The 12,374-nt window shown below is 41.6% G+C and overlaps 1 protein-coding gene across 4 annotated transcripts in view; it reads left to right on the top strand.

Moving 5' to 3' along the window:
• The window catches only part of C31H21orf62 (chromosome 31 C21orf62 homolog), a 43,972-nt gene that overhangs the window by 15,779 nt on the left and 15,819 nt on the right, over positions 1–12,374 (top strand). For 3 of the 4 annotated variants that reach the window (XR_007407570.1, XR_007407571.1, XR_003137904.3), the window contains exon 1: positions 4,350–5,111. The gene's annotated coding sequence lies outside the window, so the exon portion shown is untranslated. Of the gene's footprint in view, positions 1–4,349; positions 5,112–12,374 lie in introns of those variants that run through there. The other variant, XM_025449813.3, reaches the window with a different exon arrangement.

The raw sequence follows: 12,374 nt of genomic DNA, 5'->3' as shown, positions 1-12,374 counted from the left end.
TATAGGGAGAGAAAGAGATGATGTAATTATTAAGTAAACACGAGAGAAAAATCACAGAATCAAGGACCATAGAAGGGTTGGCTAATAGTCAAGAACCACACAGAGCATAAGTAGATTAAGGCCTTGAAAGAGGCCTTTATAAAACCACTTTAGGGGCTTAAGACATCACTTTGGAGTTTCCGGTATTCTATTTTATGGAGACAATTATATACAAGAGAGATCCTCAAAAAAAATTTTTTTAATTCTACATCTCTTAAAACTATCAAGATTTTACTTACTGGAGGAGGTGAGGATATCACTATAGAAGAAAACCATCTCAGGAAAGGGGAAGGGCTGGTTTTTAGCTCAGAGGAGGAAAAATATTTCAGAATCTGGAAAGAAGAACAAAGGATGTGTCTTAGCCTGGTTTCCTCAGAGACAAGAACATGAGAAAAACACATATCTGCAAATCTTTTGCTAAGATTGTGATCCCAAGAAGCAGCAGTGAAGGAGAGTGACACACTGGGAAGTTCTCTTATTGAGTTGCTTGACCCCACAAGGCACCTGAGAGGCCATTGGACACACATCTCAGGACTGTCTGTGTGGTGTGAGAAAACAGGCAGAATGTGTCTGCACCCTCCACTGGTCAAAGAATACTCCATGAAGCATTAACTCCCCAGCACTTCCAGGTTGTGTTTATGAGGATGCCAAGGGTTGTCTGCCTTGTTCCAAGCCAAAATGACAAGAGAGAAGCCTTAGCATAGAAGGCAAGAGGTACTTGCAGGTTGCCTTCAGGCACAGCTGGTGGGACCCATGGCAGAACTATTTACCACAGCGGTGACTGGAGTAGAAAACAAGTATGGCTGAAAGAAGGTGGAGTGGTGCATAACAGGTGCCTGCTCCAAGATTTTTGCAGTTTAATAAAACATGTGTTTCTATGAACAGAGTGATTTAAAAATGGAGACCAGGTTCCTGGCTCCTCCCAAGAAAATAAGATGCAAGGACCTCTTCCAAGAATGAGGGCACTGTGGTAGGAATGAATATTCAGTATAAGTAGAGGAGAGTCATCAGAGCCACTGAGCAAGAGCAGACTGGAAGGATGGTCAGATAGTGCAGGGGTCCATTGAAAGCCAAGCATTAATGAACTTCTGGATCTTTGCATTGTTTCCACAAGAGGAGCTGAGAAGGCAGTTGTGGGGGCAATCCAGGTCTGGGCTGGTATGGTGTGTACAGCAAGGGCTGGGTGGGGAGTCATCAGAGTGGTGGGGAAGGCAGCATGGAAGCAGCTGATCACAGAGTCAAGAGTGGGTGAAACAGATGAAGTGAAGCCCAGGCACTGCCCACATAGACATTTCCATGAGGGTAAAGCAGAGCAGGAGTCGGGGGAGAGAAAGAACAAAAAGGAAACAGTGACAACTTGAAGGTGGAACAGAGCCACATGCTGATGACAAGGTCTAGAGCACAATCAGTGCTAACAGATGAGGACACAAGCCTCAGTATCCTGCAGCGGAGTAATAGGGACGTTCTGATTGACATATAAGAACCTGGAATGGAAAGAGAAAACCTGAGATACATCCTGAAGTTGCCCAGGATGGTGTAAATCCTAATAGAAGATACTGGTAATGATCTGGAGGCGGTTATGGAGTGGTAAGAAAGACTTTGGATGATAACACGTGGAGAAAGGCTGTTGGACAGAGTGGAGTTAGAGGCTTTGCTTTAAAAGAGTTTAGAGAATGAACATGTTAATTAACAATCAAAGCAGATACTAAAGTTTGAAAACAAAGCAAGATTTGCCTCAACGCAGACTTCTAGCTGGCATTATTTCTGCAGGATAAGTTGGAGAGGTGTGTAGAATTTCACTCTTACTAAGTGCACTGAGTGTTATTTGAATGTGCTATTGGGAGCCTACATCGCTCTTGTGGGAAAGAAAGAGAGAGAGAAGAAAAGAAAAAGAAGAAAGAAAAGGAAAGAAGGAAAGGAAGGAAGGAAAGAAAGAAAATTAGTCAAGGGCAAAACTAGAATTCAAGCCCACAGTGAACAAACACTTGTCCACTACCTTTGACTCCTCAGCTGAACAAAGCAGGCAGCCTAAGGTGGGGTTTTGTTAGTTTTCCCAAACTCATTTTTGCTAAATCCCCTTAAACAGTGTGACATAGGTCACACCAACACTAAATGTTTTATAAGTGAGGGTTTTAGAAAGACAGAGATATAAACCCTGTTGTAAATGTTTAACATGCTACACACACAGATCCAGTCATATTCATCAGCAGCTGTTTGCTTGACCTTCAGGTTTCCAGGGAGGAACCCATCTCCTCACGCTCTGTGTCTTTGTCCCAGTGTCCCCCGCTCAGCAAGAGGTCCTGGGAGGTATCGATGTCCTAACAAAGAGTAATACTGACCACAGTCACCATTGTCCATGGCTCCTTTTGTGCACAGCTCATGCTTAATGCTTCATGTAGTTTCTCTTAGTTATAAAATACCTGTGAGCATGTGATGGTATCTTTCTCCTACAGACGGAACAGTCCAGAGCTGCTGTGGGGATTCAGCAATGTCCTCGAGGCGCCAAGCTTCCCCATGGTCCTGCTCTGCCCTCCTCAGTGACAGGATCTGCTCCTGCAATCTCTGTCTGTTCACCCAGGAAGAAGCAGCAGAGGAGGCAGTTACCAGCAAACAGCCACTCACCTGGTATTGGCCAGAACTTGTCCCTGGTATGTCATTCAGGGTTCAGGTTGGTTACAGACAACAGAGTCCACTCTAGTTGGTTTTAAAAACAAGGAATTTCTTAAGACATACGGATAGTTCTTGAGTCATGGGGAGGGCTGAACAGGCCCCAGGTAGAACTCAGAAAGTCCCCAGGGAATTAAGCTGTGGAGGGAGCTGCTGCCTCTTCCATAATCAGGAAGTTGAAGTAAGAGGCCACCTTCTACAGCAGGAAGCCAGGACCACAGACATCAACTCCAAGTCATGACACACATCTGCCATGACCAGGAAGCAAGTCTATCAGAAAGCACCAGCTCCTGCATAGGCCAATTCTGCTGAGGCCGATGTCAGCAAAAGACATGCTGAACTCTCTTCTTATTTCCCACTGAACTCAATTCCTAAACAAAGTCCCATGGTCCTCTCTCCATGTGACTTAGTTCCGGATCAAGGAGAAGTGATCAATAAAACTTAAATCCTATCTGGAGCTGCAGCAGCAACGGTAGTGGAAGACTGCAATTTACGTATTTTGCAGATGCAGGCAAGAGAGAAAGGCACTGGGACAGAGGTTCAGTGTGTCATACTCCGGTATTAGCCACAATTATTCTGGAAAGTTGGGACAGCTGGGCTATGCTTGGTCAGCTTTCCCCTCCTCTACTCTCAGGATTCCTAACAACATATATCATCTCATCGAATCCCCACCTCAACCTTTCAATGAAGTATTGCTATCCCTTTTGTAGATTAGGAAACTGAGGCTCATGAATTTTAAACAATAACGTTCCAGAAAGTAGTGGAATCATGATTTGAGCCAAAGTCCATGTCCGTCTGTTCTCACATGGTAGAATTTATATGTTTGCTTTGCTAAAACTAAATGCTGGGGATAGTGGATTCACTCTTCTCAATCCCCTTCCTCCAGACTGATTCACTGGCCTTCAAAGAGCTGAATAGGCTTGGTTCTCTCCCATCTTCAAACCTTTGCTCTAGCAACATTCTTAATTGCTTTAGTAGCTTGGTCCCATGGATCATCTAAGATGCCAGATGACCTGGGTGTCAGGACTATATGGGATAAGGGAGGAGGAAACCTTCATCCATCAGCTCATATCCTCCATTGGCCAAAGATTCACTCTATGAGGCATTATTGTCCTTTTCCTTTATATCCGATTACTCAAATCCTAGCCGTCCTTGAAGGCCCAGATCAAATGCTACCCCTCCTCTACAAAGACATCTTCAATTTCCCTGCCAACAAGCAGCTCCATCTTCCCTGTAACTCCCCTGTATTTTCTTTGTACTTCCCTTCAAACATTTCTCATATCAATTTATATAACTACCCCTTCCATATTATAGCTTCCTTGAAGACAAGAACTATGACATTTCTTTTTTTTTTTTTTAAGGTTTTACTTATTTATTCATGAGAGACAGAGAAAGAGGCAGTGACATAGGCAGAGGGAGAAGCAGGCTCCATGGTGGAAGCCCAATGCAGGACTTGATCCCTGGACTCCAGGATCATGCCCTGAGCTGAAGGCAGACACTCAACCACTGAGCCACCCAGGCGGTCCCAATGACATTTCTTTCCGTTGTACCTTAAAGCTCTTGGCACAGCACGTGTATATGGTAAGGGTTTACTAGATAAATAATACAAAAAAAAATGAATTTCCTTAAAGAAGTGGTCTCTTCTTTAAAATACTGGATAATCAATCTCTGGGTAATTACAAATCAACTGCTTTAGTTTCCCTCGTGTTTTTCATTAGTGAGACATTCCTCCATCACCACCATCCATCTGATTTCTCCAGTATTTACTGACCCCCTCATCAGTAACATATACAGAATATTTTTTACATATTTCCTTGCTTTGTGGCTCTTAAAAAGTGAATGAAAAAAAAAAAAAGAGGGAGAGAACAGGACATCTTTGGAGTTGAAATGAATTCATTTTCTCTTTGAAACAACCACAAGAGGACAGTTTTTACCCTAGTTCAGGCATTTGCATACATAACAATCCATCAGGCCAAAAAGAGTAGAACAAAGCATGAAAGTAAAAGCATGTAGGAATTTTCATGCTCTACACTTAGCCCATTCGATTCCCGCTACAGTAGAATTTCTTTCATTACTGTCGGCCCTTTGGGGTCAGCACACAGCACCACTCTCCCTATTTTCTTCTGGAAACTTTCCACTGTAGAACCCCAAGACAGTCACCAGCACTCACCAAAGCAGGTTCCGTCCTGCTGTGTGGGTAATGAAGCTGGTGGGCCGGCAGCTTCCTCCTGGTTGCCAGGGGAACGACCAGGGCCATTGGCCCTCTGAAAACGGAAAAGAACAGCAAGTGCAAGACCACGCATTCCATCCTGCCTTGCAGATTAAACCAGCTGTCAAGCCAGAGTGAAGAATCAAGCAGAGGTCTGCCGACTGGAAAAGCAACCCTCACGGTGGAACTCTGAGATGTAAGTACTTCCTCTGTTCTTTTTTGAAAAGCATGTCTAGCATGACGGGTAGTTTTCATAGCTTCAGAATTTTTGCTCCCTGGCAGGCAAGTTCTGTGACCCTGTGAGGAGCCACTTTGGGCAACCCCTTTTTCTCACAGAATTTACATTTCCTGAACATAATGTACACTTACGGGTGGCTTTCACCACGAAACAATTTTTTTTAGGCTTCCAGGCACATGCATTGCTCTTTACTGAGATTTTGCCTTTAAAAGGAAATGTTTTAGTGCCTTCAGCAAAGAGTGAAATGGTCTTCTCATTTAGTCTCTAAGCAGATAAACTCACTTAGGCTAATATTATATAAGAGACATCTTCATGGAACCTGGGCTTCTTGTTTCTATTTAAAATATTTGGCTCTATTTCCCTGTCCATCTTCAATGTGAAATCATAATTACATACGAGATGACCTCTTTCCTTATTGTGATCCCAAACAGAGAAAACTGGGAACTCTCAAAACATCAGTTTATATTGTTCCTTTGCTCTGTTTTTATCTAACAGTATTACATTTATTGCTTTTTTACACACTGCTCACTGGAAAACATAGAAAGATAAGAAGAAAGTATGCTTAGATGAGCATTAGCCATGGATTGGTTAACTTTTTAAAAAATGTGTCCTTTTATTTAAAAGTGAAAAATTTTGATAAATACTGTAGTTGAAGGCAAGAGGATAGGGGTTTTTTTTTTTAGTTCAAACCTATAGCCTTACACAGTCTGCATAAATTTTATTGTTAATAAGCATGTTTCTGGACAGTTTTTTTTTTTTTTAGCAGTAAGTATGTTGGTGTGAACTGAGAAGAGGAAATGTTTCAGAAAAGTTGTGCATAATATCCTATAAAAACCTGTCTTCAAAAACTACCAAAAATATCCAGCCTCATTTGTTTGAAAAATTTGTTAATGAAAACAGCGATCTTTGGGAAGTTTTTAACTTTTATTTTTGGACCAAGTAATGCAATATGTTTGAAGGAATAAAAAAATATTCTCACTAAATTTTTTATAGAAATTGGGCATTTTCTGAAAATAATAAGTTCAATAAAGTGTTTATGGAAATGAGTGCTTTTCCACAGCTGACTTGGATTTCCCAATTTTCTTTTCCATACCAATATTTGTGTTGGTTAAAGCTGGTATACAATCAACTTTTTAAATCCATTGTTCAGCAGATCACATCTCTGTATCAGTGTCGGGAGAACAGACAAGTCACATGGCTTCATGGGTATATGATTAAGGGCACAGACATGGGAGTGTGTGGCATGCTAGGGGTCTGAACCCCAATGATCTGATTAGCTGAGCATAGATCAAGTCATTCAAGGGAAAGGCTTCAAGGGTTTGCAATCACTGGTTAACTAATTCTCACAAGGCCCTGTGTCAAGGACAGAAGTGCAGTAGCTACACATTTTAGTGAAGTCTTCCCATTTGCTCAGTCTCTGAGATAGTTTGTGTCCCACATGCAGAGGCAGCACTCAACTGATGCCCTTATTTTTAAATCTAATTTCTAAATGTTCTTTTTTTAAAAAGTGTTTCTGAAATGTTTGTATCTTTGTTTCCTATTCCTCTAGCATGAGGTTCCTAAATACCTTTTATGTTAAAGGGCACAGAGTCTAGTGATAGAATACGAGGCATTTGAGTAGGGACATGACCCTGGCATGGAAAGTAACCCTGTGATGTCCACCACGACTCCCTAGAGCATATTTGGCTGCCTGGGTTCAAATCTTAGCTGTTTCTTACCAGCACTGTGACCTTGGGCAAGCCATTTAACCTCTGTGTGTCTCCATATTCTGATATAAAAATGGGGCCACAATATCTACCTTTATTATGATTGCAAGGATTAAATGATATAAAACATGTAAAAGTTCTTTGAAGAATACCCAGCACAAGAGAAGCAATCTTTAAATATTATTATAAATCAATAAAACATATGTATAGTTCCTAATTTCAGTCAACTTTCAACACAATGTATTTTCCACGTTTCTTATTTGGAAGTACATCATCTGTTATTAATGTTTTCTATAGTTAGCTGGTTTAGTTGTGTGAACACAAGGCTGAGGGGCAGTAAATGTCGATGTGGTAAAATGTTGATTCGATAACATGTCTTCTCTAACAAGCAGTCTGAACTCTCATGGGAATCAAAAGTTGTGTTAAGTTGAGGTGTCTTGAATATTCTATCAGGTTGAGCTAGCAAGTAAGATGCTGGATATATGAGCATGAAGCTCAGGAACAGTTTGGGAGATGGTTCATCATCAGCATATAGACAATATTGAAGTCCATAGATTAGCATGCAATCAGGAAAGGAGTGGATATACACAGAGAAGGGAGCCAGGCACTGAACCAGAGGCAGCCAACAATGACAAGGAAGAAGGGGGATGCCAAAGAGACTGAGAAGGAGCAACCACTGAGGTAGCAGGAAAAACTGGAGAATATGGTATCAGGGAAGAACAGAAAGTTCTTTGCTCAGAGAGAGAGTAATGGTGGAAAGAGGGCAAGCAAAATTAGATCAGGAAATTAACTACTGGATATGGGCATGTTGGAGGGTGGGAGTCACCAGAAAGATGAGGATAAGGGTTTTAATGGGGTGATACTAATAGAAGCCTGACTGGAGTAGCTTAAAAATCTAACACAAACAACATATGGGCTCTCTCTGTACAATTACAGATTTGCTTATAAGAGCTTGTTTTTAATATCTTTTATGGTAGACTGGTGTAGCCCTATAGGAGAAACAGGTTTGAGGCAGGCAAGAATAGCCATTCATGTCCCTAGCTACTACAGTTTCATGCAACAGGTAGGATTTAAAGATGCTTTGAGACGAGGCTGGTTTTTTAGCAGTTGGGAAATAGAAAACACTCCCAGACACAGGGAAAAACATAAGCCACATGAAGGAAGTCTCTCTCTCTTTCTCTCTCTCTCTCTCTCTCTCTCACACACACACACACACACACACACACACCAAGCCCTTTCAGGACTTCCTCCCACAATATTTCCTGATGCCTCTCCCTTCCAGTTTTGATCCATTTTCCATAAAAGGATCATTTCCTGTTTGCGTCTCTGAATTGCCTGGCCTCCAAGGTCATCAAGAAAGCCAGGATCTTCTTGTGGCCAAAAGGGCTAAAGAATTCATTTGGAGTCACGCCTAGACATCATATCATGGGTACTCAGTTTGGCCCAAATTGTGATGCCCAGATGATCCACTGGAGCTCTGCTGTTGTCACAAAAGTAATCTTCAAGAAGTCAACGAGATAAGGAGGCATTCTTTTAAAAAAATATTTTAGGATAGTTTTAGTCTTAGAAAAATTGTGCAGATAGCATAGAGACTATCATGTGCCCCACATCCCGTCTCCCCTGTTGCTACATCTCACCTCATTATGCTACATACATTTGTCACAATTAATGAACTAATATCAGTACATTACTATTATTAACCAATGTACACATTTTTTTTTCAGATTTCCTTAGAATGCCCTATTTCTCTTCCAGGATCCTTAGCCATAATTCCCAGGAGGCATTTAAAGACCCTTACAAATCTTTTAAGAAAGCAGCAATGTTTGGGGCACCTGGGTGGTTCTGCTGATTGAGTGGCTGACTCTTGGTTTCTGCTCAGGTTGTGATCTCAGGATTGTGGGATTGACCCCTGTGTCAGACTCTGGGCTTGGTGTAGAGTCTGCTTGGGATTCTCTCTTTCTCTTTCTCTCTCTCTCCCTCTGTGCCTCCCCTGCTCACATGCACACTCTCTTTCTCTCTCTAAAGTAAATAAATCTTTTTTTAAAAAAGAAAGCAGCAGGGTTTAAATTGCTTTTGGTTCCAATATTTCTAACTGAAACCACTAAAGGAAATTTAATTCTTACTTTTCTAAAATCAAATTGTTGGAATAGTTGAATACAGATGAAAGGGAAAAGCTTAAGGCTTACGTTGTGAGGAAATAGTTCAAGGCATTTTATGGGACTGTAATAATGTATAACACTAAGTGGAAGAGCTTACTCCTTTTTTATTGTTTTGGAAGCAGGTAATTAAAATATTAAAGGTTTGCAAGCTTTTCTTTTCCCCCCCTCATCTCTTAGCAAAGGGATTGCTCTGACTCATTCTCCTTGGCAACCTCACATTCATATAATATAGGCCCAGTAATTTCAGCAAAGCTGTTCCAGGATAGTTTTAAAAACTGGGTGCTTAAATGTTGGGTTGTGGGGAAGTTTGCAGTAGGGGTTATTATAACTCCTCAACCGGGAGCAATTAGGGCAATGGCTTCTAATGCTCACGGCTATCTGTGAAATCAATGCTTACAAACTCTGCTCACTCTTCCCATAAGGCCTGGATGGGTGTGTGCAGTGAGGTAGAAGGACAGGGATCTGGGGCCTTGACTTGGGGCTCATAGTCCCCATTCCAGGCGACTGTATTTCGCCCTGTGTCTCCATCAGACTTACAGGAAAGTTCCAAGGCAACTGCAAACCTAGGTGGCACTCATTGCTAAAGCCACAGAGGTTGGGGATGTTTCATAGGATTTTTGCCAGGTGTCACTCAATGGCTTTAGCGGGGACTCATAGACAAGGCTTAGGATATCAAGTTCATATTTCCCATCCTCTCACCCATTCACAAAGTCTCAATATGCCTGCTTTGTCACAGCTAGGCCAAACACCAAAATTCCTTCTAAAAAAGATGAATTTTGTTTGCTGATTTGATAATGTGATGCACTCCACAATTCTAGGAGGTGAAAGGTAAAAGAAGAAGCAAAGGATCAACGATATGCATCTTTGGTTTAGCTAATGTAGGGATCCACTTGGGTAATATAAATATTTATGGAATGCCTCTATGTATCTGTGCTAAGGACTGGGGGAAAAACCATAAACAAAAAGACCAGTTTTGTCACATCAGAAACCTGACCTACACAGCATACCAACAGCAAGGGGTCCAGCATCCAATTTAGCAAATTAGCAGGTGAAATGAGTACCCGGCTGAGCTCAATGCTTTCAAAACAAAATGCCTGCTTTTCATTTGTTTCAAGTTGGTTCTTAGTCCAATCCAGAAGCTTCTGAGCCCATTTCCATTATTAAATACATTTAATCTCAAAGCAGTAATCCATGGATCTTTGAAGAAATCCTGACTTCAACCAACCAATGAGCACAAATACGGTTAAATGAACATTAACCGCTTGTATTTTCCTGGTCTGTGCTTCCACCTACCTGATACAGGTCCTTGCCTCCTTTCCTACCACTGGTTTGACATAGTAGAGTCCCCAGGAATATCTTACCCGTGCTCAGAAATTACCCTTTCACCTGATTCTGTCGCCACCACAACTGGATGTTGACTGTCCCTTGCCTTAGCCATAGGGTTCCCCACTGATTCACTACTTGAAGCGTAATGACCAGGGGAATCTCCAGTCTGTCCTCCTGGAAAGGCCAAGTGGTGTTGCCTGCCCCTCTTTCTTTATTGTGCCATAGCTCTCTGCACTCCATGCAGAAGTGGGGAGAAGGACTCTACCCCTAGCTCAGTGTCACATTTTGTCACCCAGATAGGGCCACTTGTGCCCCACCTTTCAGAGTTCTTGAGAGCAGTCTGTGCAGCCTCTGCCTACAGCTCCACTGGACTCAGCCCAAGGCCTTAATTAGTCTGGGCTGAGAAAAGACAAGTGCCATCCTGTCCTTCCACTCATCCCTGCCCCAGGCCTTCACACATCATCTTCACGCTTCCTTCTTTCTTCCTTGACAGTTCCACACATGCAAATAACTACTGGATACAGGCCCCCCTGTGAATTCATGAGACATGTCCAGATGCATCTGTTTAGGCTGGGCTGGGTCCAAACAGCATGACGACTCTGGACAGTTTTGAGCTTGGTATTTCAGAAAACAAGTAATGGAGTTGAGGATACAGTTACCCCAAGAGCTTATTTATGATCCAGTTTGGTGAGAGTAATAAGACACAAGAAACAATTAGCAAATACTGTAGGGCTGTAAACAGAGTTGCTAGTGCGTTTGGTCCAAAGGGTGGTGTGATATGGGTGTTTTGTAGTTTCCTCATAACCTCCTTATTAGTTTCCTATTACTACATAACGAATTTCTACAGAGTGGCTTAAAAGAAATTCATTCTCTTATGTTTCTGGATGTCAAAGTCCAAAAGCAGTCTGACTATGCTAACAGTCAAGGTGTCGACAGGGCTTATTCCTTCTGAGGCTCCAAGGGAGAACCAGTTCCTTGTCTCTTCCAGCTTCTAGTGGTTGCTGGCATTCCTCATCTTGTAGCCATATCACTCTCATCTCTGCTTCTGTTGTCATGTTGCCTTTTTCTTCTCTGTCTCTTCCTGTTTTCTTCTTAGAAAGACCCTTGTGATTACCTTGGGCTCATCCAGATAATCCAGGATCTCCCCATCTCAAGATCCTTGACTTAATCACATTTGCAAAGTCGTTCTTGCTCTGTAAAACAACATTTATAGGTTCTAGGGATTAGGACATGCAACCTTTATGCAGCCCCCACAGTATCTAGCAGGAATAAGAAGAGACCGGAGAGAAATTGTTTTGATCAAAGTCTATACCCTGCTGCTCCTTTAAACATTTACACACATTTAAATTAGCAGAAATCGCTGGACACTTCTTTCCATTTACTAGATGTGCTCACTAATGATTTCAAGGCTTCCCATTCCCCAGAATTACAGAAGAATATTTGCAAGTCAGAGTTATTTGTTACAGGAAAAATGGTGCAAAGAGGCATCTTTGCTTTACGTTGAGCCTGTTCTTTATTCAAATTTTTGAATAAGTAGTAAGTAGTGCATTAAAAGAAACATTAACTTTCTATTCCTTTGGGATGGCTTTTGGGATGCCCTGATAGAACATGTTAATTTATCCCTATTATCATTATAATTCTGACATTACAAAATATCATAGCTAATAAGTAATACTATAATACTATGTATATCATAGTATACTTAGTAGTAATAGTATTTCATGAATAACACTAATAGACTCTATATATTTCCACATGCACCCTGCTTTACTCATATTATATCCTAGTGTGGTAGGGATTATCATCCCCATGGGATGATGGGAGAAATGACTCAAAAAGTCATTTCTGAGTGGCCCACATGCACAGTGAGTTGAACATGAACCATCACAAAAATACTTTAAATTGTGTCCTCTGGAGACCCGAATGGCCTGCTTGATGCTAATTTTGCCTCAATGCCATTTTATGGAGGCATGAACTTTTGTTTCCGCCTTTTTCTAGATGAGGAAATAAATCAGATGATAGTAAACAGT

The sequence above is a fragment of the Canis lupus genome, chromosome 31 (assembly GCF_003254725.2).
Source record: "Canis lupus dingo isolate Sandy chromosome 31, ASM325472v2, whole genome shotgun sequence".
Lineage (NCBI taxonomy): Eukaryota > Metazoa > Chordata > Mammalia > Carnivora > Canidae > Canis > Canis lupus.
The sequence above is the reverse complement of the archived record's forward strand: the minus strand, read 5'-3'. Positions and strand labels throughout refer to the sequence as shown.